The following is an 18,789-nucleotide window of genomic DNA, read 5'->3' on the forward strand; positions in this document are numbered from 1 at the left end:
GAGTTTTCCATGCACTATTTCATTATCTCCTCCCAATCACCTTGTGAGGTAGACACTGTTATTATCTTCACTTGACAGCTCAGAATTGAGGTTTGCGAGACTTGCTTACTCTGGGGGATGTTGCAAGCAACAGGCACTGCTTCAGATTCTAAAGCCTATACTTCCCATTCAAAACACACTGCAATTTTCACATAGAACAAGCAATGAGATGCTAACTGTCTGGAGACATTTCTTTGGTCAAAACTCTAAGCCTCTGAAGATGACCACTTTCTTAAGGAAAACTCATGTTTTGTGTAGAAGGCAGTCTCATTACTTACACGATGGGCACATCTCTTATTATCTTGTTTTCAAAAATAATTGTTTTGCATTGCTATTGAAATGTGAGATTTATGGTCACCCCTGGGGATTCTCAGTTTTTCCTGTACCATCCCCTGGCTAAAGAAAACAAGCAAAAACATTTTCCCTTTTAACATTTCCCTGAAAACAAGCACCCGGGCTAGTAAGATAGACAGTCCTCTGCTTATCATTTCAGTGTTGAACCACTTTTTTCCAAAATTTACTTATTTTAGAAAGAGGTAAAAAATTATCAAAGCCTCCGACTCATGGATGCTCTCAAGTCTTTCAACCTTTTGGGTCATACCTGTTTTTAATGCAAAATCAAACAGCTTGAGGTCTCAACCTTTGAAAAGAGCAGAAACTGTCCAGTTATCAGAAGTTTCCCATAAAACAAGAAGGTGCTTGAGGAGGAATTTTGAAACTCCTTATATCTGTTAATTATGGATGCTAAGGGTCAAAAACAGGGAAGAGGAACCAAGCCAGAATGAGAGAAATATGAGTAGCAGTCAGAGGGATGCTAGCTTATGCTACAGTAGCAAACTCCCAGAGCCCAGTGACTTTCACCTGAAAATTTATTTTGCTCCATAAAGTCCACTGCAAGACCCACCCACGGCTCGTCAGGAAACCCCATCCAGTGATGATTCAGGGAGCCAATATGCTTCTATCTGTGATTCTAATATCTCAACACCCGGCTTCAGGAGGCACTGAGCTAGGGAAAGAGAGAATCAAGGAGTCAGGACGAAGCTTTTCACTACCTCGGCCCAGAAAGGATCCATGTGGTTTGTTTGTAGGCCATTGGCCAGAAAGAGTCGCAGGGCTTTGCCCAACTTGGGAGGCAACTGGGAGTTGTGGAAGAGCTCACGCAGGTTAAGTAAGCAATCAGTGCTCTGCCTTGAGGGCAGGGCTCAGGTCAATTGATTTAATTTATTTACTAGGCAATCTCCTAAAATGTATGAAACTTTCCTCTTTATACTTCTGTGCTTCCTACTATGGAAACCAAAGGTGAAGAAGGAGAGAGAGAAAAGAGGTAGAAAAGGGAGAAGAGTGATTTCCTCAGTGACTCGGCTTTAGTGTCCCTGGCAGACAATGTGAAACTTACATTCGTCCCTGATTTTGGAGATCTTAGTACTTTTAAAAGAGCATCACAGACCAGTCTGGCAACTAATAATCTGATTCCAATTGTTCCATGCACTAATCCTTGCACATGTAACTCTACCTCTCAGATTCCCAGCACATTCCCCAGCACACTGGGAATGATGATTTATATGTGTTACTGAGTGACTGCGAAATTCACCTTACCTGTCTGAAGTGCTGAGCAAAGTGCTCGGCTCACAGTAGGTGCTAAAGAGTTTGCTGAATGACTGTCCATGTGTAAATTAACTGCTCCCTGTTTAATCTCATGCTAATTTCACCATGATATGAAATATCCATGGTATAAGATCATTATAGTGCATCAGAGAATGTCATGGTTGGTGAATTCATTTCTGAGAGGAAATATTTATTCTACTCCACTTGTGTAAATCAAAGTGTGTATCTGTGAAAAGGCTGTGTAAACTGTAAAGTGCCATACAAATGCAAAGTATTGGTATTAAAAACACTGTGACTGGGGCTGGCTTCACAGGTGTGTACCTGTGCAGTAATCATACACACTTAGGTGGCTTCACACTTGATTTATTGATCTGTGGTTGCCATCTTGAAGTTCTTAGTCATTTCTAAACAAGGGGCTCCACATTCTCATTTTGCACTGGGTCTCAAAAATGATGTCGTTGATGCTGGTTGTGTCTCAAAATGCTGCCACTTAAAAAAAGAATACTGCTATTCTTTGTCAAAGACAGAGAGTTTCAGATATTCTTTCTGGTCCCTTTCAGCCCTAAAATTATATAATTCTAAAAAAAATTCCAAATATTATACCATTTTTATTGTTTTTTAAAACACTTCTGCCATTCTTTCGTTGCTAATCAAACATTTTTTTAAGTATCTGTTATTTCTCACAAGCTCTTAATCTTTCAGTTTCCACTCCTGTGAAGCTCTGGGAAAAGATTTTATTTTCCCCACTAGATTCAGTCTACTTAGCTAAGGTCCTTAGAGACAATTTCAACTTTGTGTTTTTATGAGGCCTCTTTCAAAGTCTGCCGGGCTGTACACTTGATGGTCTGGACTGTAGACTGAATCTGGTCTTAGTATTGAGCAATGTGTTTTATGCTTTTGCAAAAGAACATATTTTTTAAACATCCACACTGGAAAAGGAACTTTGGACTCATGGTATTCTGCTTCTGAACTAGGGAAGCTATAACCTAGCAGAAAATGTTGAAGACTTGGCATTAGTAGGTTTATGTTCGACGTCTTGATTCATCATGTACTGGATGTGTGAACCTATCTAAGTTGCCTAAATTTCTGTGGATCTTAGTTTCCTCACCTGTAAAGTGGAGTGGTGGGGGAGGGCCTTCTAGCATCTATCTCTGAGGACAAGACTACTTTTAAGGTGTGGTGTGTCATCCATAGAAAGGATTATCATGCTACATAGTTGTTTTCATTCTAAATAATTTGGTCCCATTAATGAATTAATCAACTGTGATAACTAGAAAACCCATACTTCACTATTTTTCTTTAACATCATGGTGGTTAGCCGCACAGATTGCACTGGATGAGATAGGAAATAGATTATTTTGTTGGAGGATGTTCATTTAACAAACATCTTTTGAGCATCCACTGTTAGTCAAGCACTTTGCTAAGCGTGCACCAAGAACTGCTATTAGGTCACACCTAATATGTCTTCAAAAACAAAACTGTATAGCATTATACATTCCATCATAAACAGTCCATTGGCAAGGATTTAGTGGGCACCCACTGTATGCCATAACATGAAGATTTTTAAAGGAGAGGTAGGAGGTGCTATGGGAGTTGTAATAGAGAGACTAAGTCCCAAGTCCTTTATTATTTTTTTTTAATAATGTGACAAGGTGGGGAAGGAAAGTTAATGTAAAAAGGTAGAAACAGAAATCCTCAGGGAATTAATAGCAAAATACCAAAATGGGACATTTCAGTTAAGAAGGGTTAACCCTTGGGCCAGAGGTGGGATGAACAGGAGGGAGAAATAGAAAATCAAATATTTGAACAAAATAAGAATGTATTTGCTGGTCATGCATAACAGAGTTAAGAATAATACATTTATGCAAGGAACTTCAAAAGGAAGAGTGTGAAGGAGCTAGAATAGAGGGGGCCTGAGGGAGGTTAAAGGAGGAGAAGGGGGTTGGAGAGAGAGAAAGAGAGAGAACCAAGCGGAAGACACAGAAGGATTGAACCCTGAGAAGGCTCAGCAGCCAGTGAGAGGCTCCCGGTGGCCAGAGCACCTTGCTGCTTCCAGCTGAGTCAACTGCATCTCGTACAACTCCAGGGAGAGGTATCAACCTCTTGGTTCATTGTAGTGATTACAACAGTTTCTTAGCAGATGGTAATAAAGGTCTCCAGGAAGATGAACTTTCTTCTTATTCACACAAAGTCATCATTGGGACCAGCAGGACTATGCTGGCCAAGGGAGTTTTGAAAATCACTCTTTGGGATCCCTGGGTGGCGCAGCGGTTTGGCGCCTGCCTTTGGCCCAGGGCGCGGTCCTGGAGACCTGGGATCGAATCCCACGTCGGGCTCCCGGTGCATGGAGCCTGCTTCTCCCTCTGCCTGTGTCTCTGTCTCTCTCTCTCTCTCACTGTGTGCCTATCATAAATAAATAAAAGTTTAAAAAAATTTAAAAAAAAAAAAAGAAAGAAAATCACTCTTCATTTTTACATGACTGCTGGCCATGGAGCCCTCCCAGCTCGTGGCTCCTGGGCTCCGTGGCTCCTGGGCAATTCACATAAATTGTCCAATACAGGATTTCCAGGTATAGGTGGGATCTTTGAAAAATTCAAGGGAAAGGATCAGAAAGGAATGGGAGAAGGGGAGAGCTGTGCGGGGAGGCTTTGGTAAAAGATTGGGAACTCAGCAGAAGCCGGGAAGTCACCAGGAAAGTCGTGGGTACCTGGACAATCACTGTGGGCGTGAGGGGTTGGGAGAGGTGCGGTGCCTTTTCTGCTATTTGTGAGATGGCTGTACAAGGAGTTTTATTTAAACATCATATAGGACAGAGTAACCCCAGCAGGCTGGAGGATCAGGATCTCTAAACAGTCAACATCTGTGTTACTGGTACTAACCCTGTGAGATGTGTCTTTCAAATGAAATCCCCTTCTGCTGCACAGAAACTCAAGCTATTCTGTTAGTCCTTCATCCTCACACACAGACACACACATTCACTCACACACACACACTCACTCACACACACACATGGGACTACTGGCATTTAAACTCTACCTACTAGATCTGTTCTGATGGGAAATTTTAAGACAACGTTGCCAAGAAATTTGAAGTCATCTTCTCCCATCCAAGCTTGTTATGTGACTTTAGGAAAAAATCCTTTGACCTCCCTGACCCCCAGGTAAAAACACCTGTCCCGCCTTCCTCACCAGTTGTGATTAAAACAAAGCGAAGCAACATAACAAAAATCGTCCTTAGGTACAAACATACTTGGAAAACGCGAAAGAGCCATAGACACCGAGGAAGCTCTTCATGCAAAGGTCCATTTTCTTGTCCCTGCACTCGGTGAGCCCACATTCAGGAGAAGGGCTCCCGGGATGGGCCATTGTTTTCTGCAGAGGAAGACACAGGCCCAAGTAAGTGGTTCCAGCTGCTCGGAAGTGATGCTTGCTGGGGCCCAGGAGGTGTCCCAGCGTTCCACAGCAAAGATTCTCATTTCACTTGAAAGCACAGACTTCTCCACCCCTCACCACCCCCAGAATTTGTAATCTAGATTTGAAACCACACGTGGTCATGCTGATCATTTTTTTCTGAGATTGTCAAACTTTTGCAGCTAATTATCAGTTGGAGTCAGTGTAACAAAACCTGCGTTTCTGTGCTGGATTTTATTAAAATGCTTCTGATATCAGCCAGGGGCTGTGGTAAGTGTGCCGTTAGTACATGCAGTGGGGCTTTTCCTTTCCCCGTGAAGAAAGCCCCTGCAGGCTTTATAAATCAGTACTCTTAACTGAAATGGCAGAGACTTACTGTAAGCACTATCCCTTCCGCTTTTAAGAAACAATGAACTATTTCCTGGCTTTTCAATTAGGAAGGCTTTCTTGGGCTATGAAGGAAAATATGTAACATATCATAAATATACTAAGGAACAAGCATGATTAATAGCAATTCAGAAGGATCATCTGAGCTGATGCCTTGTAGCACAGGAATCTGCATTTACTGGCATCCTCTGTAAATCTACCTTCCGCAGATGCTATAGTGAATACTCAGAATTCCAGAAAACACAAAATAACTCATTTCAAACTCTTTGGATTTGGCTCAAGGTTTAAATCCTCCATGAATGGTCAAGTAGGCTAAAAGACATGAATGCCCTCCATTGTCTTCTTATCATTTACATTGAAAACAGCCCTGAAGGCCTGGGGACAGGCCTGCCAAGGGCCCTACCCCCTCCCACAGATGACTTTCTGGGAACAGGAGAGGAGGGGAAGGGAAAGCAAACAGTTTGTGTCATAGCATCTTCTTAGGACTTTTGTGCCTATCAACATAGAAAACTCTAGAAGAGGTCATCAGACATGAACATGTCCTCAGACCACTCTCACCTGTACCCACCCTGTCTCCTTCCATCCCTGGCCACAGAGAACTAGGTTTCCTTCCTGTCTGAAGCTACACACCCTCCTGGGCTTTTCCAAAACAGTGCTTCCCTATCATACTGGCTGTATCTGTATCTTAATCACTCCAGATCCTCATCCCTACAGACATGCTCAAGCTTCTTCTATTCTATAGATGGAGGGTTTCTTCTTTTTCCTTTTCACCACAGCTGATTTAAAAAATGTGCTGGTGATACATTGTTTACCTGTCACCTGCTGCAGTCTGGCTTCTCCTACCACTGTCCCTGAAATTGGTAAGAATTACCGCATACCATCTACTGGCCACATCCTAAAATCCTCTTTTCTGTAATTGTTATAATTTACGTTTCTGCTGCCTGGGATTATTTTCACACTGATGTTTCTGACCTTCTTTCTTTCTACCAGTTGTATGATGATGGCTTCTCCTTCTCCTGCCATTTTCAATTGTTCTTGTTCAGTGTTTACTATTAGTTCTTCTTTAATGGCTCTTTACACAATCCCATCACTTTTCTATAATATAGAGTATCTGTAAAAAGAGGGTGGTGTTGCTCGTAGGAATGTGAAATGGGATAGCCACTTTGGAAAATAGTCTGGCGGTTCCTAGAAAGGTAAAAAAAAAAAAAAAAATAGAGTTAGCTTTTGAACCAGCCTGTCTATTCCTAGGTATATCTCCATACACCCAAGGGAAATAGAAAAACATGTGAACACACAAACTGAAATACAGATGTTCATAGCAACATGATTCCTAACAGTGGAAAGGTAGAAACTACACAAATGCCCATCAACTGATGAACGGATAAACAAAATGTGGTATATCAATACAACAGAGTATTATCAGTCCTAAAGAGACATGAGGTATCAATATATACTACAGCATGAATAAACTTTGAAAACATGCTACAGCAAGAATGAAGTGAGTCACAAAAGACTACATAGTAATGATTCAAATTATGCAAAATGTCTAGCACTGAAAATTTAGTGTCTTAAAACAATAGCAGTTACCTATTTCTCACAATTCCACAGACTGACCACATGATTCTTCTGCCTTAGGTGGTCATGGCCCAGGGTACTTAGAGGACTGGAAGTTCTAAATGTTCTTGTTCACATGGCTAGAAGTCAGTGGTGCTCACTGCCTGAGTGCTTAGCTGGAAAAATCATCTAGGGGCTTCAGTTCTTATCCACATGGGCCTCTCCTTGTGGCCACTTGACCTTCCTCTTAATATGGCACCTGGGTTCCAAGAAAGAGCATTCTAAGTTGACAAACCTAGTGTGCAAGCACTTATCAAGCAGCCACTGTTGCATCATGCTTGCCAATTTCTTATTAGCCAAAGCTGTTCAAAGCCCAGGGTCAGTGTTAGAAAGGCTGACTTGAATGCTGAAGTCATGGTTTACTGAGGACTACCAAGGTAGCATGCTTCATAATGAGAAAAATGACTGATATTGAGCAAATTTTTAGAGAACCAATGAGAATTTTTCTTCCTCCCTGACCAGCTAATTAGTTTGGTACCTACTCTGTAGAATTCTTACAAGCTATAGAAGGTAAATGTATTTATAAATGTCAGACTAAATGTCTGGCCCTTATGTGTTAGAAATATTTTACAGAGGGAAGATTAAACCTGGCTTTAAGAAGATTATGGTCATTCCAGGGAAACAGGTATGCAAATATGCAACTACAAAACAGTGTGATGGTATAGTGAAAGTGCATATCTTCAGGGCAAAATGGGAGCCCAGAGGAGGGAGCTCCACAGTGTGCTTCAGGGAAAAGAGGAGGCATTTCTTAGCCAAACATGGGCAGGGGAAGAACCATCTAGGTAAAATGAAATAGCACATACCATCATTGGCAGTCTTTGCTAAAATTACATTTCAGTGCTCTGGTGTGTAAAGTGTGTGTGTGTGTGTGTGTGTGTGTGTGTGTGTGTGTGACAGAAAGAGAGAGACAGAGACAGAGACAGAGACAGAATTGTTGCTTAGAAGATACGATTGGACAGGTATGTGGAGACCAGATCAGAAAGGATCTCATGTTCCAGGCTAAACTGTTCCATGCCCCCGTGACCACCTGCTGCAGGATGGAGATCCATAAAAGACTTCATCAGAGAGGCAGGGAGATTGGATTTGTGCATTTTGCAGATTGACTAAATCTGCATCCTGCTGGGGTTTTCATTTGCTCTGTGCCATGCTTGACTCAGTACTTTCAGACATTCCCCTAACAATCTCCTCCACAAAACATGAGTGAGAAATGTAGATTTTCTCTTCATATGTACAACTTGGAGATTTCTACATCTCCACGGAAACGGAAGTTTTCATGTGGGAGACTGTGGTGGAAGTCACGTTTCAGGGTGGACAAAGTCTCCCTCCCGCAAATCCCCATTCTCTCCAGTCCATCCTTGACACCAGCAGGGTTCCTATCTCTCTCTGAACTCTTCCTCTGTAAAACCTTTCATTTTTCTAACCCTACGTCTTTATTCAGGAATCACGCTCTCATCCCCTCCCATCTCTCCATCTCTTTCTATCTCATGGAATGTGATTCCCATGCTTCCTTTCCCATGACCTCACTCAGCAAACAAAGACCTGCCAATATCAATATCTTCAAACACCTTGAAAGGCATCAGGGAGTATTAATTACATAAATAAAACATCCGTGTGTATGTTTCTGATGCATCTTTAAAATCTCACTTTGGAAACAATATGTGAAATGGATTGATTGTGAACAGAGTAGGACTAAACACAGAGAGACCAATAAGGGATTATATTGACATAGGAGAAATACGTGGAAAGCCTGAGACAGGGGCCGTTTAAATGGAGGTAGGTCGGGCAGACAAGATAGCAATTAGAAGGTAGAATCAAGTGGGCTTAATCCAGCCCTTACATTCACTAAAGATAGCAACATTATTCCCTCGAGTAGAGTAGGATTTGTTAGGATTTGGGACTATTCACTGTGCCAGAGGTAGGAAGAGAAGTAACAGTGGATAGGAAATTAACTAAGATCTTATGGCGGTCCTCTCAACTTCCTGCATCAGCCATATTGGAAGTATCAGGTATGACAGTATGTTATGAAACTGATTTTTGAAAATACCAGATCTCACACATCCAAATAGGCACTGGCCTCTAAGTCACCATGGGCAAGCGTCACTTACTCCAACAATGTGGCCATTGTTGAAGTCCATTCTGAACTCCTCTTTGGCATCTGCGTTTGGAACCAGGATATGAGACACCGAATAGTCTGGCCTCATTACTTGATGGTGACTTTTTATTTTTCCTCTGGATAGCTTTAGCCACCTTGAACATCCAAGTTGCTTTCCAGACATTAAGCTGAAGCTTTTAGCTTAGGGAAATAAATTGAGACATGAGGATGGAAGAGCCTCAGCTGAGGCTCCTGGTTGGGAACACAACCACAGCCAACAGGCTCATCAGGAAGGGATGCAGAGCCATTCCTGCCTGCCTCTTCAATTCCAACTTCCTGAGCCCCACACATCATCAGAATGTAATTCAGCAACTTCTCCGGGTGTGACACTTCATTCCTGGGATGCAACAAGCAAAGGAGACTCAAAGAAAATGGAGAAGGACACAGAAGGCCGGAAATGAGCTTTCCTCAAAAAGTGGCCCTCCCTAGTTTTCAACAGAATGAGCCTGAAAACATATTTTCCCTTAATAAACTCATTACTCAACTCCAGAATCATTTGTACCAGCGGAAGGTAGGCATTTTAGAGCAGTCCAGGTTCAGGGGAAGACCAGGTATGCTCAGAGCTGAACAGACATTTATAATTGTTTAAAAATAAAAGACGAGAAAGTATCAAAACTCTATTAAGCTATTAATAAGGAAATGCATTTAATGCATGTGAAGTGAGTAGCACAGTGCCAAACAAAATTTGCTCTGTTAGTATTAAATAAGAGCTCAGGTAAATCATGGCCATTTTTTGTTGTTTTCTGTCTTTGTTTTTTAATGAAAAAACAGTACATAAACCACCACAGATCCTACTGCTTCCACATAGTTGCTAATATCAAATGATCAGTTGTATTTAGTCAACACACATGTAGATAGTACATAGATGTAGACAGTCCCAGATCCTATTGCAAGCAAGGTTCAAATGCTAATTCATTTAATCCTGAAATTAATCTTATGAGCTAGGTATTCTTATTTATATTCTCTGTTTAACAGATGAGAAAAGTGGGGGCCTAGAGATATTAAATAATTTGTCTAAGGTCACTCAGATAATAGTAAGAGTTGTGCTCTTAACCACCACAGTTCTTTGCCTTTTGAAATTCACCTTTGGGAGCCTTTTAATCTCTGGTACCACCACTCACCTTCTGCAATCCTTTTACACCCAGGGGTTTTCTATGGTAGACCGAGATGAGTTGGGCCTCTGGGTTCCCTAGATAGGACCAAAAAACATAGCTTATTAGAGCTGAAGATACCTCAGTGATCATTATTAGCCCAGGCATTGCCATACATTTTTTCTTTCACTAATCCTTGCTTTTAGAACACTTTTAGGATTGTAAACTAGTACAGAGAGTTTCTATGTACCCAACATCCAGTTCCCTCTATTTTCAACATCTTATATCAGTACAGTTCATATGACACAATGAATGAACCAATATTCATAAGTTAGTATGAATGAAAGTTCATTCTTTATTCATATTTCCTTACTTTTAACCTAATGTCACTTTTCTGTTCCAGGACCCCAACCAGGACACCACATGATGTTTCATAGTCAAATCTCCTTAGATTCCTCTTGACTGAGAGTTTCCATGCTCTTCTTGTTTTTGGTAACCTGATCAGTTTTGAAGAGTACTGGTCAGACACTTTGTAGAATGGCTTGCAGTATGGTGAAATGTGATGTTTTTCTCAGATTCAACTGGTGCTATATGCTTTGGGGAAGAAGATCACAGAAGTAAAGTGCCATTCCCATCACATCATGTCAAGGGTACTTACTATCAACATAACTCATCACCGTAATGTCGGCCTTGATCCGCTGGTTGATAATCCCAAAACACGTGTTATATCTAAGTTCTGATGCTGACTTTGACTCTTCAAGATATGTTTTTCCTTGCCTTTTAACTTGACTTGTAGTTTTTTTTCAGGGAGCTGGATATGTTGCATAGGGAAGTGGGAACTGAGGTAAACAGGCCTTTAGTGAGAAGATTCTTGCTAATCTGGCAGCAAGTTGGGCTGTGTTTCATGTTTGCGGCTGCTGTAGGGGCCACAGGCTTCAGGTTCGTCTGCTGTCCTTGTTTTGTGTCCCCCGTTAAAGCCCCATTTGGGCTTCTCTCAGAACACTCCAGATTTCAAGGTGTTGGTTACCCCAGTAACCTCAGCTTTCTGATGGGTCCAAGAAGTGTTATTGATTTTTCAGTTTGTTTAGTTTGTTCAAACTTTTTTTTGCTGTAACATTGGAAGTGATGACTTCTGGCCCTTTACATGCAGGAGCTGAAACATTTTTTCTTTTTTTTTTTTAAGATTTTATTTATTTATTCATGAGAGACACACACAGAGAGAGAGAGAAAGGCAGAGGCACAGGCAGAGGGAGCCCGATGTGAGACTCAATTCCGGGTCTTCAGGATCATGCCCTGGGCCAAAGGTGGTGCTAAACCACTGAGCCACCCAGGCTGCCCAGAGCTGAAACATTTTTAAGAGGAAAAAGCTCTTTCCAATGAAATCTTATGTAACTGCATGAGTCTCATCACTTCCTAGCCTAATCCAAGTCCTAGCACTGGAATATTTCCCACCTACATTTGCACAGTTCCGTTGAGTATCTAGGGCACTCCCTCCTGACTTAAACTGTTTTTCAGGAGATTTACAAACGTCATAGGCCATTTAAAAGTAGAGTGCCCATATGGGGAAGTAAGGATGGGACTCAGCAAAATCTTTGGGCATGGGCAGGAATCTTTTTAGCAGGAAAATCCAATAGAAATGGTCTGTAGAGAGCTGGTGGAAAAACCCCACCAGACAACATTGGGAAGAAGGGCTCATGTGGTTTCTTCCATGTGATGGTGGTTCACATTGCCCATGAAAGGGAGGCAGATGCTCTCAGGCTATGGTATGGCCCCCATGAAGCTCCTTGGTGCTGGCCATTCTCTCAGTATTGATCTTTGGTCCTCTCTATGTGCCTTTTACCCTAGCAGTCAAAGTTTGGTCCTCTTATCCAACACTTTAAAGACATCCTTCAAGGTCATGCCCCATCCTCTCCCTTCAGCCCTACTCTGGCCCAATTGAGCCTCAGGTAGTCCCCTGGGGATGGTGGAGCAAATGCTCTGGGACTTCATTCTTCCTCTGCAATGCATGTTCTTATACAAAGTCTCCATTCTGCTCCCAATATTCTGATTATCAAGAATCTTTTTTTTTTTTTTCTTTTGATAAAACTTGACTTCACGAAGCAAGGCTTTGGCTTTCTAAACTAATATTTCTGGTGTGCGATTTGACATCCTAAAATTAAACTGAAAATTGACAATTTCTTTAACTTTTTACTTCATTCTCAATACTCCAAGAGGCAATTTAGGTGTTTTTGATTAGTTAGAAAAATATCATGGATTTATACAAAGAAGTGTTGAAACAAAAAACAAAGATAACTACTTTAAGGTATTTTTTCTGTATATTTCTTTGGAATGGCATGTGGGTGGGGGAGGCTTTTATGTGTGCATATGTGGGTACAAGTTCTGGTTGGAAGGAACCAAGGGGTCCAGAGCCCTGCATACCTAGCCTTCTCTACTACCCACCCAGTATACTGAAACCACTCCTACAAAGGTCACCTCATGTCACCAAATTCAGGGGCCAATTCTGTTTGGTGGTCAATCAGTAGTCAGTCCTCCTCTCTTGCCCTGTCAGCAGCTAATCTCTCCTAAGGTTTCAGCATGCCACTTTCTGGTCCTCCTATTTTGTGGTTTGCTCCTTTAAGCTTTCTTTCTAAGATTTTCCTTTTCCTCTTCTCTTCTCTTCTCTTCTCTTCTCTTCTCTTCTCTTCTCTTCTCTTCTCTTCTTTCTCTTCTCCTCTCCTCTCCTCTCCTCTCCTCTCCTCTCCTCTCCTCTCCTCTCCTCTCCTCTCCTCTCTGCTTCTCTTCTCTTTCTCTCTTCTCTTCTCAGGTTGACATGCCCAGGGCCATATCCTTGTCCTATGTGTATACTTGTGTCCTGCTTGAGCCCATTCAATGTCACAACTTTAAACAGCATGCTTATAACTCACTGATGTGTATTTCCGGCCCAGACTGCTTTCTTGACTCTAAGACCCATAAGCCAGATGTCTGACCCCACATCTCTGCTAGATATTGAACTTTACACGTTCAGAACCAAACTCTTTACCTCCCCATCCAAACCTGCTCCTCTTCCTGGGATTTCACATCCTCATAAATGGCAATTAATTTTTCCAGTTTCTCAGGCCACAAGCCCTAGCCTCCTTTTCTCTCACTCCACATTGAATCTGTCAGCAAATCCTGTCACCAGTCATATCTGGTCGTTTCTTTATTGCCATTCCCACTCTGGTCCAGATCAACACCAGCTCAAACCTGGGTTCTGCATGAGTCTCCTCACTGGACTCCCTACTTTTTCCTTGATGTCTTTTCATCTGCTTGCCATACTTACAAAGGTAAGTCAGATCTGATAGCTCACCTAGGTTTGCAAGCCATCCATGATCGTGTGTCCAGCCAACTCTCTCATTTCTTACCACTTCTACAACTGATCCTCCATCCCAGCCTTCTGTCTTATTACTTAAATATGTCAAGCTTACTCCCACATCAGTCTCTGACTGGCTCTGCCTTCTGCCTGTAGAACTCTATTCCAAATATCCACAGGCCTCTCTTCCCCAATTCCTTCAGACCCCTTTTTATTTATCACCCCATTTTGAGTCCTTCCCTGGCCACTGTATCTAGCATGGAGTCACTGTCTTCCTGTGTCCTTACCATTTATTTTTTTTCCTTAGTATTTACCATTATCCAACATATAGTACTTGTTTACCATCCTTCTCTCTTATTGGAAAGTCAGCTCAGCCAGAGCAGGAACTTTGTCTCCTTTTGTTTGACATTCTGTCCGAGCTTAGAACAATGCCTGGCACATAGCAGAAGCTTCATAAAGAATGAATGAATGAATCCTATGAAGAGGCCCACAAAGCACTTCCAAAAAACCCAACTCCCAGTTCTTCCATTTTATTTTGACCCGAGGCCCAAAATAAGAGAGAAGTAACTTCCTGAAGGTCATCCAGCAAGATTTGGGGTCTTTCATTTCCCAGGCCTGGCCTCTCCTCCATACATGAAAGGAATGGATGCCAGCCTCTGCCTAATAAAAAGATTACCCAAAAAACTGAAGGTAAAGAGACCAGCCAAGAGGCTGAAGCTGTGGTACCACCAGGAGGGAGGTGATGAGGACCTGTCTCCCTAGTGACTGGGAAAGTCGAGAGGAAAGGCAAAGTCTAAGATACTTTGCGAAAGAAGCTTATTGAATAATTGAATGTGGTGTTTAAAGGGTCAAAAGGAAAAACTCAAAGTGATTTTAAGGAAGGTAGGCCCATGTCTTTTTTAACCTTTATATCTTCTCTAACCATACCTAGCATATAGTGGGTATACCACAAATATTTATTGCCAGTCACAATAGCAAGGATGACTGGAAAAATCACAATCTATGGCTGCTCTGAGTCAAACCCTCTGGATGTAGTGGGTGAGAACACAAATTTGGGGTCAGATACACCTGGATCAAGTCTTATCTTCCTTACTTAATAGGCAGGTGATCTTGGGCAGAAAGTTATTTTCTCCAAACTTCAACTTCCTCATCACTAAACTAGGGATAATAAAAGAAGGAGAGGGACAGAGATAGGAAAAGAGAGACGGGGACTAAATACCATTAAGTATATAATGTGCTTCCTTAGCTCAATGCTTGGCCCATGTGAAATCCTCAAAAAACGCTTAACCTTTATTTATTGTCTTATTGGCTTCTGTCCCCGTTTGAAATCACTGCCCTCTCTTTTCCAGATCTGCAATACTGAATTCTCAGCTCCTCTCTCTTCCCTTTTACCCCAAGAGGTCTGCAGGGTATTGAACTTGGGATTGAGTCCCCTCTTCTGAACTTGAGGTTAGGTGTTCCCCATCTGCTTAGCTGGAAGCTTTCTCTTGAGAGCCTGGGCACCTTTATAAATGCATGAATCACATCAGCTGTGCTGAGTAGAGCTATAAGCATAATTCAGAAACTCAGATATGAATTACAAATCAAGGGTGAGCCTGCTGTGAGTGCTTCCAAATGGTGACAACTTGCCCCCATTTCCATGCATACTTCCCATGCTTTGTTATCATCTAACCTTTGATAATAGCATTGATTACAGAGAAATAAGTTTGGGTCTCAACTCTGGCTCATAAGAGATGGAAGGGCCTTGGTGTTCCAGCTTAAGAACAAGAGAAAAGCTGTGTCTCTATCCTGTGCTTGTTCGGAGGAACAGCCCACATTTGCCCTTCACAGAATAGTACGCAGTTCCCATCTGAGGCCTGCCAGCTTCAGAGGTTAAGTCTAAAGCTAAAGGGAAGCGGGAGCTGGAAGAATTTTGGAGGGAGTCCAGGGCTGCCTGGGCTAGCCAACCCAAATAATTCAGGCAAGCAAAAATTTGCTTGGACCTGAGCTGGCTGTCTAGACAGTCATGATTGCACACAGGTATGACCTTGCACTTCATCTGGCCTGTGCTGAACTTCCTTAAAGGTGCCTATCAATGAGTGTCTTGGTTTAGGTTCCCCCAAAACAGACTCAGAATGAAGGCTTATAGTGCAGTAAATTTCCAAAGGAAATGATCCTCGAGTATACTGGTAGGGAAGTAAAGGAGCGAGAAGTCAAAGAAGCTAATAAAGTGGTGTGTTGTTCAGCTAGTTACCACTGTGGGCAAGTAGAACTCTAGGTGACTAGAACCTTCTAGGTGACTATTGAGTTCATTGTGGAAATGTCCCATGGTCACACCCCAGTAAGAGGGCAAGGAAGCTGGCATGTTTATCTATCATCAGCTCTCCTTTGTCATGGGCTGAGGTCACATTCAGTCTGCCAGGAATCCAGAACAAGCTCCATCCTCTTGGGCGGAGAGTTGCAGGTATGGTCAGTAAATAGCTGTCAGAGCGTGTGGAGAATGTCTAAGGCCTGTGGGTAGGGCATTGCCAATGTCTGCAGCCAGTGAGTCAAAACACAAAGCTCCCTAAAACAAAAGCCTTGATCAGTCCCTGGAATGTGCCCCACCACCAAAGCCATATAGAAAGAGCCTCAGGATGCTGCATGTCCCATGCCTTCTCCATCCCGCAGCCCTGTCACCAGCTCTCCTTTCTCCCACTGCTACCTTTCAAGTTTCCTCAAACTTTTATGTAGACAAGTGACTGAAGCTTCTCTGAAAGATCTATTCTTTCTAAAGTGTTGATGGCAGCCAAAAGCCAATACACCACCTTTGCATGGGAATTTATTTTTTTACTCCTCACTTACTTTTTATTTAAGTATTTATTTTAATTCCATTTAGTCAACATACAGTGCTACATTAGTTTAAGGAGTACAATATAGTGATTCAACACTTCCCTTTATCACCCTGTACTCATCATGACAGATGCACTCCTGAATCTCCCATAGGAATTTTTATTGTAACAAGGTTTTGATAAACATCCAATGCCTTAGCTCTGCAGAATGATAAATATGATAACTAATAATCACTTTGTTTCTACTCTATGCCAGGCTGCATTTTGAATGCTTTGTGAGTTTAAATCTCACACCAATGCTATAGAGTAAATTTTTAGGATATGCTCTCAAACTTCTATCAAATGTCTTCCTACCAAATTGTCATTGGTGTCTGAAATTTTATAATCTGGTGGTTCTTCAATCAATAAACCCCTGAGCCATGCCTGCTACCCAGTAGGTGTGCAGGTTCACCAGAAGCAGACAAGGATTTAAGTGGATGTGGTTCATTTGGGAGGGAGATACAGGAACCCCTGGTAGTGGCTTGGGAGGTGGACAAGGAAGAAAAGGAAAGGAAACCTATAAAAGGGTGTCTTTTCAGACTAGCCAAAATTGTGGACCCCTAGAGCCCATTCCCATGGGGGAACACTGCTGAATGGTGTAGAAAATGTGTTTTAGTTTTATCCCACCCCAAGAGTAAGGATTTTGGGGGTATTTATTAAACTCTCATCAGTCATTGGTAGAGGAATCGTCCCAGTGGACATCAAGTCTTTATCAATTCATCTGTCAGTGAGTGGCACAGTGGCTTTGGAGAAATTCAGCAGGTAAAGAGACACAAGGACTGGCAGAGGAAGTTGGCTGCAACGCACCAAAGTGATAAAGGTCCAAAGGATGTGGGCAGGCAGCACCAGCATTTGCTACAGTGTTCAATAGATACTTGTTGAGTAAATGAAAGAGTAAATGAAGGAGATGATGGTGGTGATGGGAGGCAAAGATGCCTTAATTTTCCTTCCTTTGTCATGACTCTTAAGACTTTCTGCCATTTTAGTGATTTTCCACCATTCAGGACCCTCTCCCATGGAATACCCAGGGTGTCTGATCTGGTCAGTAGCAAGGGACAGAGACTCTTTACAAGAGTCCTAGGAGCATGGACAGAGTTCTGGTTTCACATTGTTCAACCCCTATGTGATAGTTTCCATCATATATCTGCAGTCTACATCACAGAATGTCAAAGCTTCTGTAGTAACTATCAGGAAAGCAAAAAGACCTCAGAGGGCAGATGTCATCAGTTTTTCACTTTGTTGCTAGTGAACCCAACCATAATTCTAACCTTGGTAACACAAGGCCAGTGGAAACTATGTGAGCGCATTTGGATTAAATTCTCTGTTGATTTCTCTTGATCTATAGGTTAAGATCCAGCCAATGCAAGTCTTTTCCTTACCCTACCAATTTCTTCTTGAACTACGTGTTAAATATTTTGTCAAACTATGATTTTTGTTATTTTTAACCTCACAAAAATAATTAAAATTTTAAAAGCCCTGCCCAAGATTGGAAAGTGGTTTTTCTGCTTTTGTTTCCAGAATCATTTCACATTTCAATTTACAGAGCTCTAGCTACCAAGAATCACATGATCTTACTGCTTTCAAGCATACGTTTCTCATATTCATGTTTTTCATGATATATCAAACCAGAAAATAGAGATGCAGATCCATAAGCAAAACATACTGTAGTGGCTCTAAGGTCAATGCCATGAAACAATTATGACATAAGTCTATCTAGAAAAGGCTACCTTCCCTGAGGGAGACAACATCTTCCTTCCATCATCTTCCTCCTCCTCTTCTCCCTTTTTCTTTTTTCTTATTTAGTTTCCAAATGGAACTTTTATTGTGTGAAAAATCTAAGATGCCTTGAATTCCAAGTTCACATCGCAGAGAGAATTTAGAAGTTGCTCCAAAGGAGAATCCAAGAAAATAGCTGTGGCTTTGCTATAACATGAGCATGTTTGGAGTGCTTCTAACAGGGGATATCCAACAAGGACTCAGAATAGTTCTATTAACTATAAATTGACCCTGTTACCTGGCCACTCCAAGTCCTCATGCTAGGAAACCAGCAAGCAATGAAGGGAGTTACTGTACAGGTCAAGGTGACTAACCCTATCAAGGGGAAACTGAGTCACTACTATACCTTAAGGGCTGGGAAGAATATGTCTGGAAAGCAGGCAACTTTGGGACCTCTCTTAGTAATACCACACCCTGTGATAAAAATTAATGGGAAGCTACAAATCAGTAAAGACAAGACCTCTAGTAGAATCAGAGCTTAGACTATTCCATTAGACCAAGGACTAGGACCAGCTGTGGAGCTTCCTGAGGGCAAAGA

At 41.9% G+C, this 18,789-nt stretch overlaps 1 long non-coding RNA gene across 1 annotated transcript in view; it reads right to left on the bottom strand.

Annotated features, from left to right (window-relative positions):
• Positions 1 to 3,252: 3,252 nt before the first annotated feature.
• LOC144323866 (uncharacterized) overlaps positions 3,253 to 18,789 on the bottom strand; it is a 144,545-nt gene continuing 129,008 nt past the window's right edge. Inside the window, exons 2-3 of the long non-coding RNA XR_013389225.1 lie at positions 10,329 to 10,396; positions 3,253 to 6,626 (exon numbers count right to left, since the gene is read on the bottom strand). This is a non-coding gene — a long non-coding RNA (uncharacterized LOC144323866). The remainder of the gene's footprint in view (positions 6,627 to 10,328; positions 10,397 to 18,789) is intronic.

This window comes from Canis aureus, chromosome 11 (genome assembly GCF_053574225.1).
Source record: "Canis aureus isolate CA01 chromosome 11, VMU_Caureus_v.1.0, whole genome shotgun sequence".
In the NCBI taxonomy this organism is placed as follows: Eukaryota; Metazoa; Chordata; class Mammalia; order Carnivora; family Canidae; genus Canis; species Canis aureus.